The 25,954-nt window shown below is 40.8% G+C and overlaps 1 protein-coding gene and 1 long non-coding RNA gene across 3 annotated transcripts in view; one reads left to right on the top strand and one right to left on the bottom strand.

Annotated features, from left to right (window-relative positions):
- The window catches only part of MTUS2 (microtubule associated scaffold protein 2), a 274,429-nt gene that overhangs the window by 75,950 nt on the left and 172,525 nt on the right, over positions 1-25,954 (top strand). The window lies entirely within an intron of this gene.
- On the bottom strand, positions 23,703-25,169 carry LOC137850091 (uncharacterized). Its single transcript, XR_011092253.1, has 3 exons — positions 25,071-25,169; positions 24,891-24,964; positions 23,703-24,737 (listed from the first exon to the last, which is right to left on the bottom strand). It is a non-coding gene; the product is annotated as an uncharacterized lncRNA (long non-coding RNA).

Here is a 25,954-nt window from a genome sequence, read left to right on the forward strand (position 1 = left end):
AAGTTTCTGACCTGACAAAATGTATTTATTTTATGCTTATAATCTTGAACTAGCTTTTAATCTCTACTCTATCTGAAAAATATAATTCAATGTAAGTTTATATCATCATCTGTTGTTCAAAAATAAAATTTGCCCTGCAGTCTTTTTATAAGCCCCTTTAAGTCTTGAAAAGCTGCAGTGGGGTCTCCATGGAGACTTCTCTTCTCCAGGCTGAACAACCCCAACCCCCTCAGCCTGTCCCCATAGGAGAGGTGCTCCAACCCTCCAATCATCCTCGTGTCCCCCCTCTGGACCTGCTCATATACAAGCCATCTTTAATTATATCTTCTCTTTGACTGCTTTGTTGCCTGAATTGCTCATTGCTCTCGCAGAGAAAATGAAACCCCAAATTCCCTAATGGTTATTGTAGATGTCAACCACAGCGTGCAGACTCTTCAAAGGATCCCTGCCATGACCTCAGTCTGTGCTCTCCAAAGCTCACCAGCGATTACGATGTCATTTTAGTGTGACTGTGAGGTGAGAAGTGCTCATGCTAGTTTTCATTATCCACAGAAAGAAAAAAAACTGTGTACCATTGAAAAATTCAAGCTGCATACTGATTATGCAGCTAAGGCATAATCACAGGCAACTAAGGTTATGGCTGCATATAAAGTGAGGATGGAAAGCTTTGAGGAAAATCCCCAAAGCATGGAAATCCGCCAAAGCTGTCTGGACAGTACCTGGCAGGGTTGGATGTGTTGGGTCCATCGACCACTGACTGGCCAGGCTTCGTCCTGGACCAAACTCTGGCAACACAGCAACCTCCGAGGCTAACTCTGGCTGTGACTACCCTGTGCATGGCTGAAAATGATGTCTTGTACCAGGCACTCAGTGACTGTCAGCATTGAGTCTGCAAAATCTAAATTATTTTTCTACATTCAGACCCGAGATGACTTTCTGCTGAAAACAAACTCACCTAATGAACCCTCTTGGGTTTTGTAATCGCCGTCTTTGCAGGAGGGTGTGCAGTTGTGGCATTGCTGTTGACATCTGATGAAAGCCAAGCAGACAAGGCTTTCACTTTCCCCTCAGCCTCCACAGAAATAAAAACCAAGCAGATTTGTTTTTCAGAAATATATTTGCGACTAACACTAGAAATTCTTCTTCTTCCCTATTTTTTTTAGCAACTTGATTCAGTCTTTCATTCCTAAAGGAGTGTCAGGTAAGCTCTCTGGGCCAAGTTTAACTTGCAGCTTGTATTTATAATGGAGAGGTAAGCTGTGGAAAACCCAGCTTTGAAATGGAAATTCCACCGCAGCTACAGCCACAACAGTGCTGCTCACTGCCCTATTTTGTTTTCTTTTCCCATCGTCAGCCAAATCAGTCTCATTGCTCTTGTTCAAGTGTTAACTTTCAGAATTCCCTGTGCTGCTACTTATGAGCTGTCACATGCCGTATCCAGTATCCATGTGTTGAGCATGAGAAAAGTACTATTTTCTTCTGACTTCCAGAGCGCTCGGAGCTAGCTCTGGGATGCTAGGGAACCCAAAGAAAATAGAAGGTAGTTATCATCCAGTGCTTGCATGTTATTCTTAGGCCAGTGTATGTGACCTCTGCTGGGTAACCCTGCACAGCTGGAATGCTTCGCTGTACAGGCATACACTGAAATCAGTAGCTGATCATATTGCATGTGTAGAGTAAAGCAATATTGTATATTGTGGGAAGCAGTGAATATGTTCCTTAAATCTTTGCAAGTGAAGTGAGGGATAAGCAGAGGTTAGCTGAACGTAAAGCTGGCCTGCTACACGACAGTACAGCCACGTGACGCATAATTAACATATTTCTCTATTTAAGCAAGTATGCTGTTTCTTTTGGAGTTGAGTCTGCTTCTAAATATATGAATCCGATCTCATCCTCTTCAGAGAAGTACTATATTTGGCCGATGGCAAAACTTTTGCAGAGCGGCTTGCAAATTTCGGGGTGTGAAGCACGCTTGCGACAATGCTTGGAAAAATGATCTGATGTGATCTGAAAACATGCCGTACCACGGACGCAGTACCTGGGAGAGAGAAACCTCTCGCACAGTGCAGCGTGCCCAGATCTCACAGAGGATGGCATAAAGCACAACTCCTTGGCATTTTCTCAGTGCTGAAACAGCGTGATTTTAGCTGACGATCTTCCCAGGCCATCTGGTGAAAGGGTGTGAAAGAACTTTGCGGGGACTAATTATTTCCTAGATTAATATTGCTGACAAGTACTCCATGAGGCAGCGTGTATGTTTGCAGGTGTTATGCCTACTAGAAATGCATTAATTATTTTGCCGCGATTCACTGACGCTGTGATTCTGTATGCTGGCACCCTGCCCCTACATCACCATCTGTGTACATCACAGGATATACCATCGGATTTATTTAAAACCTTTCCCAAGATTTTTCCATGTTAAGATTTAAGAATCCGATTAAGTAATTTTTAATGCAAGGCATTATCAAAATCTAACTTTTTAATCCAGTTTTCCGCTCAAAACTTGTGAAAATCTGGTTACTAACAATATACAAAGTGCGATGTGCTCTCAGTCCTAACTGCTTACAGGCATTGGCATCTAAACTGAATTTAACAATCTTGTCCATTGATTAATTTCTCCTTTTTTTCACCAAAAAAAAAGTAAATTACTACAACACTTCGTATTTACAAAAGCCCTTTTTAATACATTAAAGATAATGTAGTATATTTAAATACATTGTAAATATGACAAATATGATATTGGCTATCCATATTAAAAATACATATGGAGACATGCCAGCAGTTTGATCAAAAGATATCAAAATAATTAGTGTAACTGTCAGAACTGTTAAAACAGTGATAGAAATTTTCCTGGTTTCAGACTACTTGAAATATTTCAAATAAGTTTAAATTGATTTTGCTCTTACAGCTTCACACGATTACTGATTGATAATGATCTTCTCCCAACACAGAAGTCTAATACAATCCCCCATCTAGTCAGATAACTGTTGCTTTTTCATTGAGATATCTGTAGAGCTCTTATTGAGAATAATTTCAGATTAAAGCGTCTGTAGGTTTTTTTTCGACCTTCTGCGTTGTTTACTGTGGCTTCAAGGTCTTTTAACACTTGAGGTGTTCAAAACCAGTCTGATCTGACAAAGCTCCTGTAGGTTTTTCTGTTGTTAAAACAGATGCCCTGCCCTCTATTTACTGTAAAATGGAACAACTCACCCAGTGGAGCAACACATATGGTCTAAATTCACTGACCTATATTCACTGCTAAAGAAAAATCTCTGGTGAAATCTCAGGGAGAGAAGAGGCATCGTGTTATCTCTTCAGAGAGAAAAAGAGGAAATCAAAGATTCTGTAGAGCACTACAGAGTTTACAATATAGAAACATATTTTGAAGATTGATGCCTGTATGGAAAAATAGAACACATTTTAAGCTCTTATGGTGGAAACAAAGCGAAGTGGTGAAGTTTGGGAGTGGACAGTGGGTAGGAGAAAATGGAGCAGGTAAGACTTATGAGGGGGCAGCAAGAAGCACCTTGTTAATGGAGCAGGGATGTGGTCCTCAGGGAGAAGGGTGTTCCTGCTTGGGAGAAACCTCTGGGCTCTGCAAGCTGTGTTTGGAAGTATCACCCCCTCAAATCCCAAAGCAGGTACATGAACTTTTCAGCAAAACAAAATGTTGCTGATTATTGAAGTTGAACAGTTACGATGAGACTACACAACTCAGTATCTTAGATTATTAAACTGCTGCAGGGCTACACTTTCTGTTTCTTGTCATGAGGACTATTGTAGAGGACATAGAAATCTCTTAAGAATGCCCAATTAAAACTTTTATCATTTTTATTTTGTTACCTTTGCATTTGGCAAAGGTTTTCCTTATTTGTATGAACATCTAATGCAACACGGTTCAGGAGCTTGCACTTAGTGTGGTCCTGCCTAACCCTGACTCCAGCTAAAGGGATGCTTTATACTCCAGCAAGGGGACTTGTGGGCTAAAGACAGAGAGTCACTGACACAACTATTTAGCAATGGCACAGAAATCTGCTCTGTGCTTTGTGCAGTAGTGGTGTTTCGCACTGAGTCTGCCTTCGTCTGTGTGATTTTAACTCCGGAGCAGGGAACGTGAAGGAGCTGAGTCACTACTGCAGCAGAAGACACGCTCTTGAGCAGCGTGAAGTGTGAGACAAGTGGTGTCACAAAGCAGGCTGTAGGACTGCAGTTTAATTTTAGCTACCGGAATTCTAGGTGGTGGTTTTCCTTGAAGGAGCCAAACCTGTTTTTCAAAGGCTTTTCCAGAGCCCTGCCCACAGGATTCACCACTCTAACTATAGGAAATAATATTGCAAAGCAGGGAGCCAAGACTTACCCGACTTTAACCATATGAAAGAGTCAGGATGATTCAGGCCACAAGTCCAACTTGAATTTCCATCCAGAAAAGCCTCTTTCTCTCAGCAGGTTGGGGAGTGTGCGTGCATGACTTCCCTAAGCTCAATCCTTAGGCAGCTAAGGTTTGGAGAAAAGAAACCTCTTTCTACAGAGGTGAAGTGCTTTGCCCACCTCTAAAACTGGCTGGGGTCGAGAGACCAGAGTTCAGGTCTCCAAGTCTGGGACTCTGGCCAGACTGAGGGCACCATAGGTGTCTGCACTTGAAGCCCTCAGACACTACTCAAGTCAGCAGAGAAAAACATCTCGTCTCAACCTAAGCTATGTACATGGAATAATCAGATTAATCGTGCCCTGAAATACTGCATTTTCTCTGTTGTTTGTAAAAGGAACTTGAAGTGACTAGTTCAGTTGTAGGTGGTTGCAGAAAAGTGAGATGAGTCCAGCCCTTACTCTACAAATGCTGACTTTAAATATCAACAGTAAGTTGCAGCTTCTTTTGCATCTGTTTATAGGGAATGCTGGTATAGGGATATTCTGGGCTGGCTAGGAGACTGCAAACTGGGACTTCAGTCTTAATCCTGATGAGAACTGTCTGCTTCTACATGTTTGTTGGTGGTGATGATTCATCAATAAGCTAAATCCTAAATCTTGATTCTGGTCACTTTTACCAACAAAAAAGCAAAAGGTAGGTTGTTGCAAGTTATTACAGATAGAGAATGAAGAAATAAGAAACAGCTTCAGTGCCAGTGGTTAAATTCTGAGATAGACAAGGGGATGAATTCATTATAGAGATATCAGTGTTGTTTAAATTTGAGATCCCCATCCACACATTTTTCAATAGACTTCACTCATCTCACTTTTTGCCCAGCACTCTGGAGACCCCTTTTATCACTCAAACGTCCTCCTGCTGCCCCTTCTCTGGATTACAAGACTGGGACTCTTTCTTCCATATGTCTGTTTCTCCTCATTCTGGGAGCTTTTTTCCTTTCATTTCAGGACCAGCCTGTTGTCACAGCAACTTGGGTTGGCTTAAGCAACATGCAAGGCTAGAAAAATTGAAATACAGCTGAGTTGTGTAGTGTGAAATGTCTTCCTACTGAAGGGCTGAATGACAGAGCATTAGACAGAACAAACCTGAGCATCACAGATGATTTAAATCTTGCTCTCTCACAGCATGATGGTGCCCTGTGTGCTTGAACTACTTGTGCAAAAGGTTGGACCTGAGGTCTGAGTGTCTTGTCTTAACTTTCCAGCTGCTATTTATATTACATTAGCTCACAGAGGATCGGACTGAGAGCAGAACCTTGCTGTGTGAAGTACCGTACAAGGAGTTTTGTACAGTCTTTGACCAAAGACCATGGTATTTTTGTGAGTCTTGGACAGTCTTTGAATAAAGAAAAATATGCAAGCTAGACACACAGGGCAAGCAAGGGCCAAAAAGGAAGAAAAGTCTGTGGGGAGCTCACCATGGATCAAAAAGGGGTGGAGTATATACACCTCACCTGTTTTGGGGTGATTGATCTTATGATTCCGTCACTTTTTTCTCGGGTAACTTTAAATGGCCCATGAAAGTTTGAGGCAGGTGAAAGCCACCTGTATCACGTGAGTCAAACACCAGCAATGAGTACGAAAGTGCTCCAGGGGTAAAGGATCTGGTCTTAATAAATTACTTAGCCCACCTTCAAGTTACGCCTTTTAACAAAGACTGAGTCAAAGCACCCAAGAATGCGCAGGCCCAATATCACTGAAGATGTAGCTAACCTTGCCCTCACTCCCAGGCCCCAGCTTTGTATTGCAGCATTTCCAGTAATGCCCTCTCACTGGATTGCACTCCTCCCTGGAATATCCGTAGCATGTTTCATGATATTCTTCTGTCCCAGCTGGGTTGTGTCATAGCTGAACTCTGAGGTCTCTTCAGATTAATGGGATTAGGCTGTTTCTTTAATGCTGGATATTTCTAAGCAGGCCATTCAGTTGCCTTCCATACTCAAAATACTCTGTGGTGTTATCTCCTTCTTTTAGTAAAAGCTGTGCCTGTTAGATTCTCAAAGACTTACACTGGGCCATACTTATTTCTTGAGTAGTTTTACTTGCATACGGTACTTCTCCACATGGATTAAACACTGTCTCCAGGTAGGAGCTGCTTCTTCCCAAGCCCATCCTATTGAAGCACGTTGATTTAATTTGGGGTGGTGGTGCACAACTTCTAAAAAGAGCATAAAAGAGGATGGAACAGCTTCTTGCAGGAAATAATTGTTTATGATTGTAGGGAAGGATCATAGCAATGTGTCTCCGTAACTGCAGATTGACTTTGTATAGCCTGGAAATCCCAATATGAGCCTTGTTTAACTCTTCAAGGGAACAGCATACCAGCTATACAAGAAAGTGAGTTCCCAAATGGATGCAATCATGCCAAGAGCCCTGCTCCCATCAGGAGCTGTGTACAAGGGTTGGTGTTGGTTGCTGAGTGGAAAGGACCCCTGACAGCAGGGTTAAGTTGCCCACTTTTTTATCTTAGTGGAGCATCACCATGCCACTTACTTTTATTTGGAGTTTTTTTTTTTTTTTTCCTGGTCTGTGAGTGCTGTCCTATGTGCCACACTCATCATATCATGTGGTTGTTTCAGAATTTACCAATCTCCCTTTTAGAAGTAACTGGCTACCAAGAGCTCTCTTTTGTAAGGTTAGGAATTGTCTTCTGCTTCCCGCATAGATACATTGATTGCTAATTTGTACTCTCTTGCTTCTATGACTGATTTAAGTACCTCTTCTCAGCTACCATTCTCATAGTAGATATTCTTAGTTTAACCCTGGAAAGATCAATCTGCCTCAGCTTTTGTATGACTAGGGTAAACAACCCTCATTCCCCAAGCAGCTTTTCATCTCAGTTACCTTAGATGCCATCACCTGTGTGCTGCGGTGAAAGAGAGTGTGTTGCTGAGTTGTGCTGCTGTCTCACCAGTGCTTTATACAGAGACACTCATATTTGTGAATTGGTGTTGGAAATGGCTCCATAAGACTGCATTTACTTTCTTTATGGCTGCTCCAGGTCCGAAGCTCACTGTCGCTATAAGATCAGTTAGTTGAAGTTGCATTTCTAGCTGAGGAGTGCTCAGATTTTAGCCAGTACTTCCATTAATAATCCTTAGCCAGCACTTCCATTATTAATCCATTAGGACAAGACAGAAATGCTGGGGGCTTACTCACTACCACAGAAAGCAAGTGCTGGAATGAGGACAGGCCTGGACAAGGCCTGGGCCCACCAGAGCCAGATGTGACATCAGACTTTGCTTGCAAAACTTTCTGGTTTTAAACAAGATAACATTGATACCGTGAAAGTCCTGGGAATAGATTATTTTTTATTATTGTCCTTGTCTCCAAGATAACATACCAGATTTGTGTAACAGCACGGAATAAGGTGAAGTCACATTCAAAACAGTCATTTTGCTTATCAGAAGGAAGCAGTATTATTTCTGTAGGCTGCGGTCATGGCTAATTACTTCGCTTGCATTTGTGTTTCTCAAAAATCTCCTACGGTATATGATAAGGGTGATGGCTTCATGCCACAGTTTCTCACACAGAGATCCCTTTTCCAGGGACGTGGAAATGGCTGATGGCAGGACAGCTTTGGACCCTTTTCTCAGGAGGTGTCTGTGGTAGGTACGTGTGCTGATGATGATTATCCAGTAATTACAACAGGAAGGCAGAAGCCAGCCTGAATGCTCACATGCTGTATTCAGATAGGAAAGCTCTTAGCATAATCTGCCGCTGATCAAACAGGGCTCGGGCTAAGCCAGGGCTTGGCTGACCGTAATATTCCTCCTTCCAGGGAGGTCAGGGCTAGGCCAGGCTGGCTGGGAGCTGGCGGAGCAAGCCACGAGGTTATTTATTGATGGGGCAGGGCTCGCTGAGGCTGCTCAGCCTGCTGAAGAACTTCCCTGGGCTGAGCAGCTCTCGCTTTAGGTTCTCAGGTACGTGCAAGGGGCACAGTCTGGCCTCATTGCAAAGGAAATGGATTAAAGTGAGAGAAGTCTGCTTTCTTGCTTGGGAACAAAGAAAGGGAGGAATATCTCAGTGTCTAGTTCACAGGAGAAAGGGGTATGGTTGCCCTGAGTGTCTCTCTTTGCAAAATACTAGGAAATGAGATGAAACAAGGAGTTATTTAACCTAACTCCATACTTACTTCTTCACTCTTAATTGCATACCTTGGGCATTGCTCACTTGTGAAGCTTTCTCAAAATCTGAAGGATTGCCTGGGAGTGACAGTTCTGTCTGAGAAAGACCAGGGCTGCTACTTGCATGCTGGTACAATTTCCTTCTCTTCTAGTCTTACACTTTTCTGCTGTCTTCCTGTTATTCAGTATATTTCAGTTTCTTTTCTACTGATTTGATTTTCCCTTTCATTGCAAATAACTGATATCTCAACACTTTTTTCTCTTCCAATTTTTTACAATCTCTTTATCCATCAAGTTTGATTGTTTCCTGCCTCCCTGCTTTCCCTCAGCTTTCCTTTCACTGACTGTTCAAATATTCTCTAGCACTCTGATATCATCCTCATGTCCACTGTGGGACGATGCTAATTAATGTAGCAGTATCTTTGCACTTTCTTTGTAGGCCATGGTGGGGCTTTGTGACAGCTGACTCAGGCCCTTTTGTCCTGAAATGTTCAATAAAAACAGGATTATTTTGACCAAAAAAAAAAAAAAAAAAAAAAACCTGTTTAGTAACCCCACAGGGGTGAAAACCTGTTCCCTTATAGGCAGCAAATTTTCTGCTGTGAATATTTCTTGCCAGGAACTTATGCAAGGCTCGGGTGCATCTGGAGGACAGAAGCCAGCACTGCACAGTGCTCTAGGCAGTTGGGCAAAGAATGGCATTTGGATTCGGGAGGAAATGGGGTCCCACCAGTGCTGTGTTCCCTCCCCACAGGGTTTGGCTCTAGCCTTGGTACCATGTGAGAGATAGGGGGATTCCACTGACCATATATGTTTGAAAGAACTGAAGCCACAAACACCACGTGCATGTATTTACCGTAGTATTTCTTACATAAGCTGTTTTCCAGAATGTTCTGTGTTGTTAAATACTTGATGCTAAATGCAGAGTGAAGAGTCTTGAGGACAGAGAAAAACTGTTTCAGGTTGCAGCAGGCTCTGAAGAGGACAATAGCCATCACCATTCAGTGGCTGACTCCTTCTTGCCAGGCTTAAATCATTGGGGTTGGGAGCCCAGGAGTACACTGAAGTTTCCCACAGAATTCCTTGAAGTTACAGTTTTATTGGTAATATTTTCTTATACTTGCCATTGCCATGTCTATGCAGGTAAATTAAATAGAGAACCTTCTCCTCCTTCTCCTTCTCCTTCTCCTTCTCCTTCTCCTTCTCCTTCTCCTTCTCCTTCTCCTTCTCCTTCTCCTTCTCCTTCTCCTTCTCCTTCTCCTTCTCCTTCTCCTTCTCCTTCTCCTTCTCCTTCTCCTTCTCCTTCTCCTTCTCCTTCTCCTTCTCCTTCTCCTTCTCCTTCTCCTTCTCCTTCTCCTTCTCCTTCTCCTTCTCCTTCTCCTTCTCCTTCTCCTTCTCCTCCCTCTCCTTATTGCTCTCCCTTATCTTTCCTGGCTTAATATTCTTTTTTGAATCAAAATATGCAATTTTACCAAGAGAGCAATGCTATGAGAACACAAATGAGCATATTTTATGAAAAACTGCATGTCAAGGGGCATTTTTGTTGTTTGGAAAAAATCTTGCCACCATCACTTGTAGAACAATACAATTAAAACAAATGGGTGGAAACATTTGCACAAATAGCAGTAATTGCAACTGAAAGGTATAATTGTTGTATCTTTATCTGACAAGATGAATTTGAAATACCATTCATTATAAAAAAATTAAATGGGACATTCTGTGTAAACAAAGTAACCCAGTTCACACATGGTAATTTTCACAGATAATTTCTTTTTATGTGCAAAACCTGATCCAGAGATACCATTTTTGGTGATAAGAGATATTGTACAGAAGAGCTCACATGTACTCCCCATAGGAGTGCAGTGTAGTCATTCAGCTTAAGCAGGGCACTTTGTGTTTAACAAGTAATCTGGTTAAAAAATGTAGGCATTTTGTCCCCAGAGTACCTCTGAGGAGACTTTGCTTTGTATGAATTCATCTGTCGCTTGAAATTATTTCAGTGCTTGATTTGGATGCATTTTTGTCTCCAGATCCTTACCGAAACACTCATTAAATCCTCTTCAGTAAGCAGGGCTTGAACAGGGCACATTTGAACTTCTTGTGAGCCCTGTCTTACCCAGGGCTTCTGGCTGCCACGTTCAAATCAAGACTGCTCACATGGTGGCTTCTCCCACCACCTGCATTGTAATATTTAAAGTCAGAGCAAGATAAAATTAATTAAGTCCAAGTGATCTCTGAACACTGAGATGTCTAGGCATTCCCAAGTAGCAATATACAAACCCAGGGATATAATGACTTAGAATTTAAATTCCCTTGACATGAATACAGTAGAGGACTTCTGCTAATAGACTTCATTGGTCTGGTGGTACTTTTCACCTAACATGCGATTTACCACAAGTTTTCTGGATTTATTTGTAGCTGTGATTGGGATTGGAAGAAGAATGCAGGTTGCTTTAACTTGTGGGGTTTTTGCGTTCTCTGAAAAATCAGGGATTAAACATTGGTGGAGACGGGACACAGATGACAGAGACAAGGTGCAGACAATACAAGTTTTTAATTACTTGGCTTGTGAGTCTTTGTTCAGATGCTCAGCTTCCAAATCCTGACCAAATTTTGGACTGAGAGGAAACCAACACGATCAAATTAGCAAAGATCGGAGAATCCATCATTTCTTCTCTGCACCAGGGAGCACCACTGCCTGCTTGGAGCACTGAGGGGCAGCACATCAGCTCCCTGTGTGGACCTCAGGCATTCTTATACCTTAATCTCACGTGTCTCTGCTTGGTTTCTCAGGGATTGAAATTTCTCAGAGATTTCAGCATCTCTGAATTGCTTTAATTTATCCATAGTCTTGGTATCAACATGTAATGTCTTTATACAGATGAGGCTGGACTGTATGATCAAGTACTATGGACTCTGTGATCTAATATTCCCTTTATCCTCAAAATCAATTCACAGAGTCCCAGCCAGGTATGCCCTAGCACACGTAGCCTGTCAGTTCTGAAATCCATACTTTGTAGTTTGTTGTTGCAAGCTGATTTAACTGAGCCTTGTGTTTTAACAGAGGTTCTTATTTAATCGTATAACCATAAAGAACATCCTAAAAATGTAAGTATGTGCAGAACAACTGCAGCACAGAAAACTTTGATTGTATTTCATTTGCCGCTAGTGCAGTTGTATAGCTTTTGCTTTTATGTCTGTGACAGGGGCATGGGCTTCATATCAAGTAGCAGACGTTAGATCAGAGACACCATCTGATGCCTTACGCACTCACACCACTAGATTTTTGCCCATTCCTGCAAAATATGAAACTGGATAGTATTTCTTAGTTAATAAAGAGGATAGATGCTGAAGGGACTTTGTTACCTCTGGTCGACGCCTTGCACTTTCCCCAAGGATAAGATAAAAGAATTCTGCTTGCTCGTGCTTTGAATAGCACATTAGATGTCAAGACTATGGGAGAAGGAAGAGAGGAGACGAAAGTTGAAACGTGATTAAGTATACATGTATTACAGAGGAAGCAATTAAGGCCTTGGATAGGTTTTGCAAGGATTCAACATCTGCAGAAGAGTCCCCACAGCTTGTAACATCCTGCTTTTGCATTATAGCAATGCCCACTACCATTATACATGTACAGTGAAGGGTCTATCTCCATTTGTCTTTTTAAAAACCATTCTGTAAATGGTTTGTAGTCATTCATAAAAATATGAAATTCTGGGCTGAAATTTATCATGTAGCGTATCCTTCGTGAAAATGTATTTTGCCCAAGATAGCAATTATTTTGACCATTTAAACTTGCAAATGAGAAGAAAACTTTTCATGTGGCTGTTCCACACTTCTCATATTTCCGTGTATACAGCAATCCACTTGCCCAAATTCCTACATATACAGTCCCTGTTTTCAATGCTGTCTGTAGCTTGTGTAAGATGCAGCTTTTGAGTGCAGTGAAAGAAAAGGGGGGAAAAAGTATTTCCAAATGGCAACATGGCTAATGATTGCGTGCAGTGGCCTCTGTCAGAAAGCTTTCCAAGGGTTTTCTCAAGGAAGATGTCAGCTGCATATATCTTAGTTGCACTGAAGTATGGGGAAATATCTCCATGGCGGTTGTTACAGCATGTCTTAGCAATTGTATACATATTTCTGCAACAGACAATAGATTCTCCAGTCTAAGAAGTTTTTAATATGTATTTACAGTACAGATTTAATGTCTCTGCAGATCAGATAAGGCTACAAAAAGTTTGCCAAATGATACTAGCATACAGTTGTTGGCAACAAACTTAAAAAAATAATTAATACACTGAGCACAGAGAAGTTATTTATAAATAGGTCTTCTTGATGTTTTTTTCAAACCCAGCAATAATACATTAGCTGATTGAGTCCTTGTGAGATAATTTAATATAATGCTACAATGGTATTTAGATAGTTTGCCAAATAAAAGAAGACAAACCACAGAGTTATTAAAAATGCATCCTTGCAGTTTTTGCACAGTATTTACTGCCATCAATGTCAGTTAACCAGTGGAAACTTTCTCAAAAGATAACTCATTTCCAGAGGGGTGGAATAACCAAGAGGCACTCTGCTTCTTTAGGTTTTCACTCCTGGCAAAGGGCTATTTCTTTCTTCAATTATGCTTTTGGATATTTATATTCCCTTATTGCCTCAAATAGTTTACTGTAAGTAAACAATGAAACTAGATGAACAAGCCACTAAGCTCTCCATACCTAATCCATTCTGTAATGTGAGGGCAATAGTTTCCTAATGTTTATTTTCCAGTGCTCTCTCTTAATCAATTTTTAATGATTAAAGCAATAGGCTTGATCCTGCTCCATTTGAGTCAGTAAAAATGCCCACAGTAATGCCTGCAGTGCAGAACTGAGTCAAAGCAGGAGACATGCTCATTTAGCTTCAGTTTTCCTTTTCTCATTTTCATTCTGTTACCGACTATTGTCCATTAGACCCAATTTAAGTGCTATTTCTTTTTTTCAGATTCAATCCTCTAAGCAATTACATAGAAGTTATTAAAGCAGTTATCGGACATAATGCATATTAGCCCATTAGAAACAAACCAGGTGTGACTTCACAGTCTTTATGGCTCCTCTTGTGTAGGCATTCCAAGAAAATCCCTAGCAGCCCAGCCTCATTTGTACTGTCTTTGCATTGGCGAAACAGATAACACTTCTCAGAGGTCTCAACCTGGGAAACTACCCCCAAAGAAAATTATGCAACCAACTGGGTTTATACCCCCAAATCATCACATTGATTCTCCCATTACTAACTCTATAAACATATTCTGTAATATTCATCAAAGTTACCTCACTTCACTTCAAGACTGACAACACTGAGGCCTATTGAGAGATCATGGTACGAATTTGCCAGTATCCTGAGATACTTGGTGTCAAGACACCCTGACTTCACCAAGCGAGAGCTTCTGACACTAAATCATCCTTACTATTTCATCCCCATACACTGCAAGTGAATGTACAAAAACATTGCGGTGCTTATGATTCATTGCCCCATTACTTTTTCTGTGTCCAAAGTCCTAGAAATGTTCCTTGTACAAAGTAACAAAACTCTTCACTAGCCAGTCTTTTCCAGACATTAATTATTTTGATTTGAAGGCTCTTGTACAGGCAGCACAGAAGTGTAAACAGTTGTCTTTCCTCATTCTGTACAGAAGTGAGAGTTATGGCACTCGTAGTGCAAACACTTCAGCATGTACATAATTTTACTGTTCTGTCATCCTCTTGACATCTGTAAGATGACTTAAGATAGTAAAGTTCAGCATGTATGGAAGCATTTTCTGGACAGGAGCTTATAGTTTCTATAGTTGTTATTTATCCACGTTGCCTATATTAATTTTATGTTTTGTATTTTTTTCCCCAAAGTTTCATAGATGAGTTAAAAAATAAGACTGGAAGGGAGGTCAGAGTATCCATTCATCTTCCTCAAGGCAAGATAATCTAGAATTTCATCATTTCTAAGAGGGGTTTGTCTAAAGTGTTTGTAAAAATGTCCAGAGATTGTTCCATGTCTCCTTATGAAGTCTAAGTGCAATGGATGGTTACCTACCTTAACTATGTACAGTTATTAAATATGGAACCCTGCTATCCAATTAAGCACATTTCTTGCTTTTTCTTTTATGTCCACCTATTTCTTATTGAGCTTCTAAAAATGGCATGCCCAGAGCTGTATGGCAGGTGCAGATCTCTCCAGTTTCAAGTGAAAGTAATATTTAGCTCTCCTGTTCATGTAGCATTCCTACTTCCAAGTATTGTGTTACAGTCTGCCTAATGCTCCTAACAGCATTTATGCATATTAAAAGTACTCAGAATGTGTTTTGTAGCCCGTATTCATGTCTTCTGTAGTTCTCTGAGAGCACATAGGTAACTTGAGGTCCTCTGTTTTCCGTTGACATCTATTTTTATGACTGTTCGCAAGCTTCTACAGTATCTTTCTAGTTAAGGTCATGATGGGTGAATATTGCTGACAACGTGGCTAATGGTGCGCTGTGGATCATGAGGTGGAAGGCAGCCAGCTGACAGTAACCTTTTTTATGTGTAGATCTCATTGTTTTCTAGTTGCTGAAGTAATAGAAAAGAAATAAGAAACTTTTTATCATTGATACTTTGTTTGGGGAAAATAAAAGGCACGGTCCCACAGACCTCCTGAAAGATTTTATATTGTCTTACATGGAAAGTGCTTTGTACAAAGCATTAAAATTGTAGTTTTAATGGCATTGAAATAAGTGAAGGGGAAAAGGGCAGGTGGGATGGCTGCCCTATTGCAAGTTAGACCAAAGCCTGGCCATCTCCAGCAATACATTCTTGCTGTAGGAGTCATTGCCTTGCTATCGTCTGTATCTTTACATATTTATTCAGATTAAAAAGTACTTCTTACGTTTTGCAAGTGGTAGAGATGGTTGCAGTATTATTTTTTGTCCTTCTTACTAAGTGAAATGGTCTGCTTTATTTTGTTTGGTTCTTTTTGGTTTTCTGCTAATTTTATTCTGAGGAAAGATTTCCCATTTGGTAACATACAATTTGCCTTATAACATGGAATTTATGTTTCTAATCAGCTTATAATCTATGGTTTAATTAAAGAAATATGTCACTGGATCAGGTAGAATAAACTTTTACATAATTTTGCCTAAAAATTTACTGGCCTTGCAAAGGTGAGGGTGAGCAATTCTGCCTTGTATGTCATTGAGAGAGTGATTAATTTAACATATTAAAGGAACTGGGCAATTTTCCCTATGGAGTAATATACTGACAAAGAAGTCATGTGGAATGGAGGGAATTGCTTGTCCTGCTTCTCTGACACTTTTTGCTGAAGAAAGATCTCAGTGTACCGGGTTTAGCAGTGCTGATATTTAAAGTTGGAGCCATTTTTACCTTTCATACAGATGTTAGCAGGATCCTGGGACTTCTGGCTGTTGTTAAATGCTTTTCCAATAAACTTTTAGTTTAGGATATAAATATATGAGATGGGTCTTTGGAGTGTTCTTCTTGTTCTGTGGAGTTTCCAGCAGTGTGTCACGAAATAGTCCTTTGTTTGTCTTCCTGTTTAACAGTTTCTATTAGAATTGTGCAATAATTTGGTGGGAAGGGACTTCTAGAGGCCACCTAGTCCAAACCCTACTCGAAGCTGGACCAACGTGAGGTCAGGTTTCTTGGGGCCTTCTTGAGTGAAAGTTTGGAAATCTCCAAGGATGGAGATTGTATGACCATTCTTGTTGACCTGCATCAGTGCTTCACCTCTGTCATTATGAACATTTTTCCCCCTTATATTCAGTTTAAATGTTATAGCAACTTGTGTCTGCTGCTTGTTTTCCTTTAGCTGTGCACTTATGAGAAGAGTCTGACTCTGTCTTCTCCATTATTCCCCTTTTTTTGCTCATTGAAGACAGCTGTTAGATTCCCCCCAGACTCCTCTCTTCTAGGCTGGACCATGCCAGGCACCTCAGCCTCTGCTGGCTACATTCTTGCTTATGCAGACCCATACACTTTTAGCCTTCTCTGCCACAAGGACACACCACTGACTCATGTTCAGCTTGTCTTCCACCAGCAGTTGTCCTCCAACCAGCTCCACCAGCAAAGCTGGAAAGTCCTGAGCAATCCCTTGGGAGACTACATCCTTCTCCCTTCAGTTTGCAGACACAAACTGGAGCAAGAAGGAAGAGAATTTGTGGATGCTTCCTTTCCTATTCTTTGGAGCTCATTTCTTTGCTTTGCCCAAAAGCCTGTCTGGTCCTTAGCACAAGCTGCAAAACCCAAACTTCTTCTTAGCTCCTGAAGGAGGGGAGAGGACTGCATGGTTGGGGTAAGTAGAGAGTGGGGCGATGGTAAGCTGAGGCATGCAATTTAGAAGAAACATCCCTTTCTTTTTGGGCTGAGCTGCTGAGTGCTTGCTGTTTTTAATGCAATGTATCTGATATACTTGCTAGTTTTTCTGTGTATCTGATATGTGCAAAAGATGCTTGATACACAGCTGTGGGTGCTAAAATAATCAGCAATATCAAAAAATAAGCATGAGCATAAGGATTTCAAATCGTATGTTTGCTGTTAAAAAAATACAGTGTGGGAAAAATCCCCAAAATGCACAGTAGAAGCATTTTTCATTTTCTGTATACATTTAAGGAGTGTGTAGTGATAAAGTGCCTGGTAAATAGAAAGGTGATAGAATGCTAAAACTGGATCAAGTTTGTGTTGATTTATGAAAAGGGGAATGCAATCTTTTGACCAAAAAAAAAAAAAAAAAAGTATCCTCCAAATGTTTTTGAGCAATATATACACGTTTTGTCTAAGCAGAACAAATATAATTGTTTACAGAGCAGTGGTCGCTGTGATGTACTTCTGCTACCCTTTCAGGATCAGTAGCAGCAGGAAGGTAATGCATTAGTTGTGCTTGACTTTTCTGAATAATAAGATTTTGCTGTTTGCCGTCTGTGCTCATAAATGAGAACTTCCTTGCCAGTTTGCCCTTGGTGAGCCCCCAGCTAGGATGGACACGTGGTGCTTGGGGTGCAGCATGGTGTTACTGCTTCTGAATTACAGTCCAGCTTCTAGGTCAGTCAGAGTGTCTTGGGTGTGATAATTACACACATTCCTTCTGCCTTCCTAACACCTGAAGTTACACCTGGAAATCTACTTCATGTACTTCACGGAGCCTGGTAGTAAGGTACAACTGTGAATAAAAACACACTGAGCTTTATGCCCTTGAATAGGTCATTGCAACTGGTGTGACCAGGGTCCTCTAATCCACAGTCCAGTCTGGATTTTAACAGTTTTCATTTCCTTTTCCTTTTTTCCTTTTTTCTTTCTTTTTTTTTTTTTTTTTACAGATTGACACTATTTTTTTCCCCTTAGGTCTCAAGTCATGAGAAAAAATATTCTGGAAATGTAGATCAAACTAATTATAGAAGATAACTTTTACTGGAGTTAAAGAATGTACATAGAATTTCTGATAATCCTTTATATTTGGTTTGTTGCTTTTTACTGATGGGCTGCCCCAGTGTATCTACACTGATGTATTTGAAAGTTTGACAGTGTTATAGAATTGGTTGGAGTTCAAACACAAATGTGCAAACCTAACAAGCAAAAACTAGGGTCCTAAATTCATATTTAGGTACTCCGTTAAGAACTGATGAATTTACCTGCCATTGAATTCAGAAAATGATGCGGAAAGATGGTTTACCCTTGGATACACTTGAAGTTAAACTGAGTTCAGCTCCAGTTATAACTGCTTTATCAGCAGTGGGTAGATTTGCTGGAGTAGACAAAGCTTCTGAGTTTCTGGTTTTGCTCAATAGGAAGCAAATTTATGAACTTTTTGAGTGTTATAACTAAATATATTTTTTCTGTCTCCCAGATGTTTTTTTGGAAAGCAGGAAAGATTTAGCAGTCTTAGCAAAAAAACAATGATCATTTTGGAAGCATTTCACAATCTCCTCTCTGTCAGAATTTTGTGCTGTACAGAAATAAATTAAGTACTGTTTTGGGGCCCAGCACATCCACTGTCCAGCTGTTGCAGATTTTCTGATAAGCTGCTTGTTTGCATTTTTGGGTAGAGGGGCACACGGTCAGTTGCTGGCTGGGCTATGCAGGGTCAAGATGCTCAGGGAGGACAGGCAGGATCCTTTCGTTGCTCCCTCCCATCTAATGGAAGAGAAAAACAGGAGCTAGGGGTGCATCTCCCACCTTTGCCATTATCTCCTATTCATTTTAGGGGGACTTTTTGCTCTGCTGTGCCCAAGACTGCCAAGAGGCGAAGTGGTGCATGCCTGGAGGATGCCAATATCCAGGGACAAAAGGAAAAGTGCAGAAGGTTGTGTCCATGTCTGGGCTCAACCCTAGGGTAGCATGTCCATACATAACTGGTGGGATGCACTGTGGCAGCACTGACTTGGTCTGATGTGTCATTTATCTTCCCATGTTTGGCTCCACGTGTTGGAGAGGAATCAGTTTTTGTCCTGACTACACTTCCCTCCAAGAAAACTTCCTTACTGGGTTCTTTCTTTCCATTTTCATTTGCTCTACAGTGCTTTTGGGTGTTCAGTGATAGATTTCTCTGCTTTGGCCCTCTGATTCAAGATTTTCTTGTACTGTGTGAGTTTTGCTCATGGCTGTGACATTATAGATCTGTGTGGACTGGAGCTCTGGGCTGAGGTCCTGCCTCGCCTGATTTACCAGCTCTTACAACTTAAACAACCAGTATGCCCTCATCCAATACCATCTCTCTTCACAGTGTTTTTTTTTCCCTGAGGATCTGCTGTTTATTCTTCTTTGAAGTCCCGAATTGAATAGTATTGTGCCTCAGAAAGTGTGAGCTGTTCCTATACCATTAACCTGGTATACTTACCTGAAATTAAAATAAAACCAAGCATTTGTTCAAGATAACTTGCTGCGTTTATCAAATTGGCTTCCTGGTCGCCTTTGCCAAGACAATCACAGGCCATTTGAGGGGGAATCTGATTAATAGGATTGCTTATATTGGAGTGTGTTGTCTTATCCAACAGTGAATGTTTGAAAGCAAATGGAAATAAAAAAAAAAAAAAGTCTTGAAAAACCACAACTATTAAGGCTTATGCCTTGTGGAGACTTGATTGATGTTAATAATTAAAATAATTTGTCAGTTTTGATAATGAGATTCTTTAATCCCAAATCCTGTACTCCTTTGAAATAGCAGTAAGCAGGATCCTTTCCACATAATGTGCTTTGGGAGTTTAGCCCTCACAGGTAATAAATTATTAGGGTAGCTCTCCACATTTATATTACAAAATGCAGTTTTAACAAAAAAACACACATTTACAAGTTTCTTATGAAAAGGAAATAATTTATATACATTATCTGAGAAGGTTTTTGATCTGTCTGCATTTAAGATGTACTGATCCCCAGAGTGTAACTGGAGGTAAATTAAGATTTCTGCTCTTTGCATTGCTGTGGCAAGAAAAGTTGTGGGTCTGTTCCCAAGCAAGAACAAGCAGCCCCAGGTTGCTTTGGCCAACAGCAGTTGCTTGTGGTCATGGGTACTTCCCATCCACAGTAGGGCTTATGAGATAAAGTGTCCCAGTTCTGAAAGGGGATATAGCCAAAGGGAAAAGAAAGTAATCCCTTTGCTTTCCCTGCTGGGTTGGCATCCTCTGATCACCATACATTGGCAATTAAGGATATATCTAAATGCTTCTAACATGGTGTGTATTTTCCATTTTATTCAGAAAGGAAAGTAAATCTTGCAAGCCAGTAACAAACACATTGTGATACTGCCAGGAGATACAGCTGCAGCTACAGGGTTTCATGCTGGCACGTGGTTCTTTGGTCCTGTTCCTTCAGGTCATGGAGACACACAGGATGTCCTGTAAGGAAATTATATAGCAGGGTACTGCAGGCTGGACCCCAAAAAACAGGCTCAGTTTTCAGCTCAGGAGCTTGGCGAGTGGCAATGCGTGTATCGTGTGATAGCTGGCACGTTTGGTGTGTGCAGTATGCTTCATGTGACATGACACCTGGCAGGAAAAACAAAACACTGACCCAAGAAAAAATTGAAAAAGATACATGTCCTCATAGGCCTTGTGAAAGCAAGAACCAGAGTGCTACCCTGGGCTTGTTATCACGCAGTTATTTAGGAAAAGAAAGTTAAAATACTAATTTGTGTACAGGATGTAACCTTTGTGTTTAGCCTAGGACAGGACAGCCTCATCTAAAGTGACAGTGGCCTGCTTTAACAGGCGATTTTATTTAGTAAAGAAATGAATACTTATTTCACACTTTCTCCTTTAAAACTTTAAAAAAAAAAAAAAAAAAGTAAACGCGGGGTAAATTTGATCATGAAATGTTATTTTAAACTGTAAAATAAAACCCACCAAACAGTGAAATTCTGGGAATGTTCCAGATTCATGCTTTGCAAAAACCACTAATATTTTCAGGTCATTTCAGTTTCACAACTGAATAGGAATTGCCTTCCTATCATTTTCCAGCATGCAAAAACCTAGCATTTGCTCCACCATTTCTTGTCTCTGCCCATGTCTGAGTTGCTCTTCAGGCAGAAAGTTGCCTGTCCTGAAGTACTGTCCTCTCGTGATACACAGCAACATTTCCATAGGGTCTGCCAGTGATGAGACGATACTGTAATTTCCCCAAACAGCTGGATCTGCTTCTTTATGAGTGGAAACCAACTGGGGAGTCTATCCAAATGTTAGTTCTCAGCCTTCCAAATCACATTAACAAAATTATCACATGCCTGGGTGAATGCTTCTCCACTGCTTTTAATTAATTCTGATTGTATTTTAACCACTCCAAGGAGTTTATTGGCTTTTTTTTTTAGTGTTCTGGTATCAGCTTTTGAATTCCAGAGCCATTGGAAGAAGTAGCTCATAATGATTTGGGCTTCTCAGGAAGATATTCATGCCTCCTTCCCTTCCAGCACTGTATTTGTTTCATCCTTGTGGCTCAGTTCTTGGCAACGTGCAGCCCTGATGTGTGATGAGGTGGTATCCCTTCTGCCAGAGAAGTCCTCAAATAGCCTGTGCCAGGCCTTCCCAGCAGCATTTCTGCATATTAGGAGCCTGTTTTTCATGCCAGTTTTCTGTAGTAACTGTAATAACTGCATCTCTTTCACACCTCATACTAATGTGCTCCTCATGTACTTTCATCAGTATTCTCAGCTACTGCATTGCTCAGACAATGGGAACATCTTTCCCACAAGCCGAGATTTCTTTCTTCGGACCTGTTTCTGCAGGAGTTTATCTGTGGATGCAGCAAAAACCTGTGTGATCCTCATCCCGGAGCAGTGCAGCTCGCTATCTGCACCAGCTCCAGAAGATTTATCTTGCAGGAGCAGGTGGTGATGGGTGGCTGCCGGTCTGTGGTCTGCCCCTAGCTGTTAAAATCCATTTTATTGTTGTTGTTATTGTTTTTGTTGTTGTTTTGTTTTGTTTTGTTTTAGAATAGTAGCAAACAGGTATAACAGAGGCATACATGTAAGTTCAGTGACAGATGGTTAATAAAGTATTCAGGTGCTTCTCTTACTCTTTCGAATTTTAGAAATCAGAAAACGCAATCAGCCTAAGCTGTGCACAGTTTTAGCAGTACAGCCAGATGTTTTTAGCATATCTTGCTGTAAATATTCTGGTTTTAGTGTTTCAGTGCTGGGATGGAGAAGCAGATGTGACAGTCTGAACTAGGAAATGTTTATACAGGAGCCACCCTTCTCGAACCCATTTCGGCTTTATATCTTTATCTCCAATTTTACTTTTCCATATGTTCTGATCATTCTTTTGTATATCTTGTAGTTATTGCTGCTCTATTTTATTTTTTTTTTTTGTGGCAAATTGAAAACCAAACAACCAGCCAAAAGAATGGCAATTCTTTACATTTCTCTTTTATTCAGTGCCTACTGAGGAGAACAATGTTTTCAGCATTATTTCTACACTGCTTGTTTTACCAAAAAACTGCTGTTATTATTTAGAAGCAGGCTGCTGCTTTTCCTTTCTAGACAGCTATATTGTACAAACTTGAGTTCTGCTGCTATGGTCCATGCTGTGCACAGGGCTGATATCATCTAGCTCAGCTTCACCTTCTCCCTAGTGTCTCCAGAGGTTGGAGTGGGACCTGCTGTCTAAATGCATTTTAGGATGGAGAAGAATGTAGCAATAGCCAATGAGAAGAAACTCTTGTAGGCTTCTCTCCTACAGCGTCATGACATGGACTCAGGCTTAGAATACAGGCTATTAAAGATGGTCATCACAGAAGGAAACTGATGAGGTAAAACAAAAGCATTTAATTGTGTTTCTGGCTCCTTGAACTTTTCTCCTTCCTGGATACACAGCTTACCATAGTCTGGTGGATATCATTTCATTCTACTGTCTAGTATGCTCACTTCACATTGTAAAGTGTTTTGTTTTGTTTTGTTTTCATGAATACAGTAATTGTATCCTGCCAAGATGCAGTGACATGGAGATATAACTTGTCTACAACTTCATTTTTCACTTCCTGCAATTCAGATGGACGTTTTTATGCTACACAGCATCAAGAAGTGTTTACCCATATCAAGACTTACATATACCATATCAAGACTTTTAAGACTTGCAGTCCTCTTTCTTGTCCAGGGTCCTTAGCGAGAAACTGCTAAGTGATGAAATGGTGCCATTGCTGGCATCAAGTCTTCTCTTACCTCTTGCTCCTGCTAAAGAGGTCATCTGAAGAAGTAGGAGGTTTAAATATCCATCATCCCTGAGTCTTCCTGCAGGAAGTGACTTTGGGTGTGTTTATGTCAGCCAATATTGCTCTAAAGAAGTGAGCAATAAAGAACAGAGGAAGAGGCAGCAGAACACAGGCTCTTCATCTCACAGTCTTTTCATCTCACTGACTCCAAAGAGCATAGCGAAGTTGAGACTAGACAGTGCCACTTAAGATAAACTTATCGGCAGAAAATCCCAGCAAAAACTTCTCAAATAGAAGTTATCTACAGAAAAAAAAAAAAAAAGATAAAATCTTCCAAGGTCCCAAATGTATCACAGAACCATACATTTTACTCCCAAATGTCACTATCACAGTATATAAGTCTCTATTTCATTGAATGAACCAAAATCAAAAGCTTGTATTCTGTAATAGGGGAAACTGAAATAATAAGGTACTAATTGTAATAGATGCTTGATTATATTTTTATATTAAATTAGGAGTCCTGTTCTATTAATGTATTTTATAGCAGAATGAAAAGTTAAACAGACAATATTTTGCAGAAGATGAAAATAAATGTAGGTAATAGTATGAATGCTAATTGTAAGGTTGCAATAGATTCTTCAGGTCTGTGACATCCTTAATCTGAGACTGGACTTCATCTGGAAGAGATAAACCTCAAATATCTGGTGTGTAGGCGTTAGTATGGGATGAATCACTTTTCCAAGGTGCCCATCCCTCCTCACTGACTCTGAAGGTAACACAGGTGCAATGCTAATGCTGCCTGAGATTAAGCTCTGCCTAGACCATATTTTATTGTGCCTTCTTTTAAAAGCAGTGTAATTACATACACATTTGAAGTCCCTGTCTCTGGTCAGCACTGGATGCTTTAAGACGCTAATTTCAATCACACACAGAGACTGTGTAGTGCCCTGTATTTGAGAAGGGACAGGTCTTTTTTCATCCTCAGGTTAATCAATTTGTACCAGCAACATTAAACCAAATTATTTGGTCTGCTTCCTGCTTCAAGCAGAACAAGCTCCCTGGATGAGCGCATCCTGTCTCAGACAGCATGTATGAAGATGCTCTGAACGAATACAGGTGTTACCACAATGTTTTTTTCAAACCTGTCTTCATTTGCGGTGAATTAGTGCTAGTAATCATACTGGGGGCAAGTGTAGACAAGAACAAATGACCTCTTATCACCACGTTCATAATCTTAAATACCTCAGTTAGTTTTATTGCAAACCTGTGTAAGAGATTTCCAAACAAACAAACAAAAAAAAGACAAACCGATGTATTGCTGTAGTTGTATATTTGAAATGAGTGTGACTCCAGGGCAGGAGCAGCTGGTGGGACACAGGAGCCACCAGCCCTGAAGGGCAGGCAGAGGGCTTGGGGCTGCTGTGAGCCCACCTCCATCCGAAATCTACATTCACAGTTGACCCTTCTGCGTTTCCACTGCAGCTCCATGGTCACAGCAGGCCTTTTGGAAACAGCTCTGTTCCATTTTCTGAAAGAAACGGAGGTATTTGTATATAAGGATCAGTCCCCCAAAGGGAAGAGCCTTTCCTAAAAAGAGGGGAAAAACCATCCTGCAGGTTTCACTGGAAGGAAATTCATCTCCATCATGGAGAATCTGTGCTCCCACTGACTGATCCCATACCTTTACCCATGCTGGCTATGGCAAGCTTGTCCCTTAGCTGAGATGAGTACATATGAAATCTAGTTTATCGTTATCTGAAAAAGATGCAGTTTTAGTGAGCTCAGTGGTGAATTTGCTATCCTTAATCTTCCTCAGCAGGTGGCATGTCAGGAGGAAGATGTTAAGATAACTGCCCCTCACTTTCTGTTATTGCCACCCCAAATACACAGTGCACAGTGTCCATGGCAAGGTGGTGATGGTGTGGGGGCTGCAGGGTGGCCTCCGTGAGGAGAGGCCTGGGCTGCCCAGCCAGCTCTAGCTGACTCCAGCCGGTTTCAACCAGTTCTAATCAGCTCCAGCCAGTTCCAGCCGGTTCCAGCCAGCTCCAGCCTGTTCCAGCTGGTTCCAGCCAGTTCCAGCAGGTTCCAACCAGCTCCAACAGCCCCAGGCCAGGACCCAGCTGAGCCCCGCAGCCATGTTGGTTGGCCTCTGGGAGCAGTTTCTAGCATTGCTGAGGAGAAATTTCAATTTTTTGTCTTTGTTTCTCACCATCCAGCTCTATTTTAATTGGCAGTAATACAAATTACTTCTCCACAAGTCTTTTTTTTTTTTTCTTTTCTTTCTTTTTTTGCCCATGATAGTAATGGGTAAGAGAAAAGTGACCTTCTTGCTGCCTCTACTGTGACCTCTGTTTTTTTTTTTTTTTTTTTTTTTTTTTTCTGATGAGCTTTTTCGTCACATTTTCTCTCCTTGTCCTGTGGAGGAAAGGGGATTGAGAAAGCGTGACTGGCAGCTGGCCAAGGTCAACCCCACACCATCCATTAAAGTTTTGCATCACAGGGTTACAGATTTGGCGAAAGAAGATGAGGAAAAAAATTGGCAAGGAAAAAAGAAATCAATATGTATATTTAATTTAATAAATACTCCTCTTTTTTTTTTTTTTCTGTGTGTGTGAGTAAAGACAGAACACAAAAAGAGTTTAAAAGTCTTACTTTACAGTGCTTTGAGGATGAGATCTGCAATAACACATCCCTGCGGTGCTGCAGTGAAATTCTTACCACTGTGTTCTGTTTCATGAATTAATT

Source organism: Anas acuta, chromosome 1, assembly GCF_963932015.1.
Source record: "Anas acuta chromosome 1, bAnaAcu1.1, whole genome shotgun sequence".
Classification (NCBI taxonomy): domain Eukaryota; kingdom Metazoa; phylum Chordata; class Aves; order Anseriformes; family Anatidae; genus Anas; species Anas acuta.